The sequence below is a fragment of the Hibiscus syriacus genome, unplaced genomic scaffold, assembly GCF_006381635.1.
Source record: "Hibiscus syriacus cultivar Baekdansim isolate YM2019G1 unplaced genomic scaffold, ASM638163v2 tig00117009_pilon, whole genome shotgun sequence".
Taxonomy (NCBI): domain Eukaryota; kingdom Viridiplantae; phylum Streptophyta; class Magnoliopsida; order Malvales; family Malvaceae; genus Hibiscus; species Hibiscus syriacus.
Window position 1 is genome coordinate 662,822 of NW_024063521.1, and position 5,296 is coordinate 668,117.

General features: G+C 31.2%; 1 long non-coding RNA gene across 3 annotated transcripts; it reads right to left on the minus strand.

Annotated features, from left to right (window-relative positions):
- Nucleotides 1–992: 992 nt before the first annotated feature.
- Nucleotides 993–3,218, minus strand: LOC120195176. Of its 3 annotated transcripts, none has more exons than XR_005523035.1 (4): nt 2,418–3,218; nt 1,648–2,226; nt 1,278–1,312; nt 993–1,168 (listed from the first exon to the last, which is right to left on the minus strand). It is a non-coding gene; the product is annotated as an uncharacterized LOC120195176 (long non-coding RNA). The 3 variants fall into 3 exon arrangements; XR_005523034.1 differs by having other exon boundaries at nt 1,648–1,730; nt 1,861–3,218; XR_005523033.1 differs by having other exon boundaries at nt 1,648–3,218.
- Between the last annotated feature and the right edge of the window lie 2,078 nt (nt 3,219–5,296).

Consider the following 5,296-nt stretch of genomic DNA (forward strand, 5'->3'; position numbering starts at 1 on the left):
CTCTTATTGTGATCGAAAACAACTCATTGTATAAATATATAATTTTTTCATAAACACTTTGATCAAGAGTAATATTTTATATTTTAAAATTATTGATGTTATATGTATCTAAATATACTAAAACTTTATGGATATTTCTATGATCAAGTATAAATATCTATTTTTTCCTAATTATCTACAACAAATTTTTTTATTTTTTACATTGAAAATATTGTCAATAAAACTTACATTTATGTCACTATTTGTATTCTGTGATATAAAATCTGATGTCACGGCAATCGTCACCCTAAGTGTGTCACTAAATGTCTAACGTGACGTCATATGTTTTTATCGTCATGTATTGTTAAACATATAGTGATGTTTATGTATAATGTCACTTTATTATTTATATAAAATGATGTTTTGTTATATCACTAAATAAAATAAAATTGTCACCAATCATTTTTATTATCACTAATAATAATAAAATTTTACTATATAGATGACAATAAAATATCACTAAGTGTCACTAAATGTCTAACGTGACGTCATATGTTTTTATCGTCATGTATTGTTAAACATATAGTGATGTTTATGTATAATGTCACTTTATATTTATATAAATGATGTTATCACTAAATAAAATAAAATTGTCACCAATCATTTTTATTATCACTAATAATAATAAAATTTTACTATATAGAGACAATAAAATACCATCACGATTTTTTATTTAAAATTATAAATTACCATAAAAGTATAAATATATATAAATTAAAATAAAAGTCTATTTTTTAAATATCACAATCAAAACTAAATTTTTATAAATTATAATAAATGCCAATTTTTTTTGTAAATTATAACAAATATCAAAACTTTATGTACATTACAATAAATACCATTTTTTTCTAAAATTTACAATAAACACCAAAACTTTTTATATATTCAATCAAAGGAAAAACTTCTCATAAATTACAGTAATGGCCTATACTTATTATAAATTACATTAAAAAGTCTATATTTTACAAATTAAAATAATACCCCATATTTGTTTACAAATTAAAATAAAAAGTATCCTAATTTTCCTATGAATGGCTTCGCAACTCTTGCATTTGTTACATCTCCTCTCACACCTTGGTAGCCTTGAACCTATATACGATCTCAATCTTGCCTTCTCTTCATTCACTATCTATCCAAAGTAAAAAGGGAGAAAATTCTCAAAATCCATTGTCTTTAATTATAGTACTCAGACAAAGAAATATGTGTATTTTAAGTTAACAAAATGAGAAGAGGCTTACCTGGGAAAAGCTATCAGATTTTGGATTTGATCCATCTGTAAAAACAAGGTCGGAAACAAGGAAAATACTTCAAAACCAGAACTTAAAAACAGAGAAATACAATGAAAATACAAATAACAAAACAACAAAACTAAACAGAGAAATACAAAGTAAATATATATACATAGACAAATCTGGATATTGAAAACAAGATATATTGAAAACAAGGTAGGAAGATTCTGGTGAGAAAACTAGCAAGCCTGTCACCTCAATTGTATCAGCATACATGTTACTCAAACCATCTGTGAAGGTGCAACTATTTGTTTATTTTATGCTTAAATATGCAATGGAAATATTGCTTGCTGAAGCAAGTGTCATCACTGAGTATTACTTTATATGGTCAACCAATAGTGTGACCATCTTTCTTGCATGTCTTGGCCTAACAGTGCTTCCAGTAAACATAATTGTCGGAACCTACGTCAGCAACATGTTCGAAGAAAGGTAAGTTCAAATATGAAAATAAGCATATTAACGGTCCCATTGAGCTCATGTGGACATGATGGTAAAAAATAAGCTCTGAGTTTACTGCGAATGGATGGCATACATGCTATTTAAATTTATTGCAGGCAAGTTCTGCTGGCTTCTGAAATCATGGTTTTGGTTGGCATTCTCCTAAGCTTCCATATTGGGATTCCTTACTCTGTGCCTCAGTATGTTGGCTCTGCTCTCATCACTTTTGTATCTGTGGAATTGCTGAAGGTGTGAACTTGTCACTCTTGTCGCGTGTAATGTCGTCTAGGCTTTCTCGTGAAACTTACAATGGAGGGCTTCTTTCATCATAAGCAGGAACCCTAGCTCGTGTGATTGCAGATGGAACTATAACAGTGTCTGGCTACTTGGGTGTGTCTAGGCTCTTGAATGTTACCTTAGTTCCTTCATTATTCATCTGTATCTTCTCCATTGTTGCCATCTGCGTTACTTACAATTCTCTTTACTAACACTTGTTGTATGTAATTTTTTTTGCCAATTATAGCACAAGAAGACATTTAAAAAAAAAATAAGATATATCCAGATATCAAATCTGCTAGACTGAAAACATACCCACACTAACTCATAGTACTAATTGTTCGTAAATATAAAGCACCAGACAACCACGCTTACGGTTTTCAGTAGTAACCACGTGTGCAAAACACCATAAGAAGGCCTTGAAGGTTTACAATTGACACGCCTTGGACTCTTTAACATATTGTGCACATTATCTTTATAATCATGTGGACACTGACCATTCTCCCTAGGACTTGGGGACCTCTGCTTGGTTCTGTATTCCTAGTCACCATATGGAGAACGCAGAGAAAGAGACCGTTAAACATTTCTAGATCACCTGGGAAAACGATGACTATCTTTTGCTTCAGCTGCATCTTTACCATAACGAAACTTCACAAAGCTACATATCATTACTAAGCATAATTAAAGAGTCGGGCACCTTTATTGGTACTAAAAACAAAATATCAATAAGCCATCAAAAAGATAGAAAAACAATTTCAGCAAAAGACATTATAATATCATGAAGCTCTATTCAAAGTACACTACAATCGTCAACAAAGAAACAACCAGAACAAACATAGACATATGAATAAAGGACAGATCAATGGCGTGTCCTGAGTAATAATTTTTCTTTCGGCAGATAAAACATCCTTCACCGAACCATACCATTCAAAGGAAACCCTAAGATCTTTCGGGCTAGCATCGATAGGGAGATTGCGAATGACAAAATCAAAAAGAAGAGGGAATCGGTGACGATAGGATCGGTGGTGATCACGAGGTTCATTGACGTACCTCTTTCTTGCACGTGTTGGAATCTGGCAACGACGATGAGGATTATAGCTTCTTCTCTGATTTCGATGCCTCCCAATCCCGTGAACAGAAGATAAAACCCTACCGTAGCGTAAGCCAAAACAAAATTTGAGAAAAAGGGCGAAAACACTATTCTTTATCTTCATGAATAATAGGTAGGGTTAACTGCAAGGTAGGCCATCAAATTCTTTAGGGTTAACTTTTCATAATTTTCATTTTCAACCTCTATCGTTTAATCTTTTATAATTTAGTCCATATATTTTATGTTTCTCACGTTTAACTCCAAGTATTATAAGCACACTTGACTCCCAAATTATCATGATTGTACTTCTAACGCCAATTTTATGTTTTATTCTAAAAAAAATTTGAATGTGAGATAATCTAATATAGAATAATGTCAATAAAATAAAAAACAAAAACTCTATAAATTGTATTATTTAATAAGATTGTTAGATTATCTTAAAAATTGAATTGAAGTTTTCTCTCACCTTTGGAGAAACCACGCAGCTTGGAGAAGAAGATAAGCAATTTGGATGAAATGTTGGGTGCATTTCATCTTAGTTTAAATATATTCCACTATAAATGAATATAATATTATTTAATTGAGATAAGACCACATCACCCTTAATGAATCTTCTTATTCACCATAAAACCATGACAATTCATGCTTATCATCTTCCAAAGTCAAAGATGAATTATTTTGACTTTGATTTTATGAAAATTCCCATGAATTTTCAAAAAGTGCACTTTTAGTCACTAAATTCCACTTTTCAGTTAAATCTGAAAACTTGCACATTTCCAAACCAAATTTCTCTGATCTAAAATATTAAAATAATATTTTCAACCATTTTATAACATCCTTCAAATTTTTTAAAATTCCAATTCAATCTCAATTACCGATTTCTTACCAAACTTAATATTTTCTAAATTTTTCTTTACTAAAATTCCAAATCCAAAATATGATTTCCATAAAACCCACTCTCAAGAGTAAACTGTCTGTTTATGGAATAAAATTCTATTTAGGAAATTTATCACTTAATTCCCTAAAATTTTCCAAATTTTTTACTTTGGCCACCAAACTTCAAAAGTTACATTTTGGTCACTAACAAAAATTTGGGGTATTACACGGCCCTTAGTATCGATACATGATACAGTACCGACACCAAAAATGTAATATGTAAAAATGGTCTCTATACTAGCCCCTTAGGTCTCGAAACCGGGACCTTAGTATCAATACCACTTGAAGGAGTATCGATACTACGCTTATAAACGTCATTTATTTTTTGCCTCTCATAAGCACATTATCGATGTTGTTCTTCCAGTATCGATACTATGACTCGAAAATTCTCTATTTAGGCATGAATTGAACACTCCAAACTTACCCACATTGCTATTTTGAGGTTCCCAATCATTATTAATGTTTTAAGTGATCATAAAGGGTCATAAATAAGGCTTTAAACATGTTTAAAACTCTAAAACATGGAATCTACCATAAAAATGCTCAATATCCTTCAAACCCAACTCTTAAGCTATAATACATTCTAATAACCCACATAATATATGAAAGAGTTGTATATATGTTACCTTGATTTCTTGGTTACTAGAATCATCCTCCAATCACTCAAGATGAAATTTCTCTTTTCCCCTTGCTCTTGAGCTTTCTCCCACTTCTTTCACTAATCAAAGGTAAGAAATTACTAACTCAACTAGGTGGTTGGATTAAAGTTAAAAACACTTCCTATAACATGAATACACTAAAAACAAGCTAGAATACACAGAGTCTCTTAAACCTTTCTAAAACCCATTTTTGGACACTAAGTCTAAAAATTGAGAAATGAAACTTAAATTGAATTTTGAAGGGTGGGGATTAATATTCTTACTTTGGTTTGACCAAACTAAGCTTGAAATTCTTATACCTTCACCTTGAAAATGAATAAAAAAGAGAAACGATGAAAGAAGTAGAAGAGTGTTTGGTGAGTGTTTTTGGGGGAGTGGTTACGTAAAAACATAAAATAGGGAAGGGGTTTTCAACGATAGGCTACTGATCCAATTCTCTCAAGCACCTCAAAAGGAACGTTGAAACGTGGGGTCAATTTCCCTTTACATCCAAACCGAAGATATTTCTTCCACAGAGATATCTTAAGGAATACCTTGTCACCTACAACAAACTCAATTTCATTACGTTT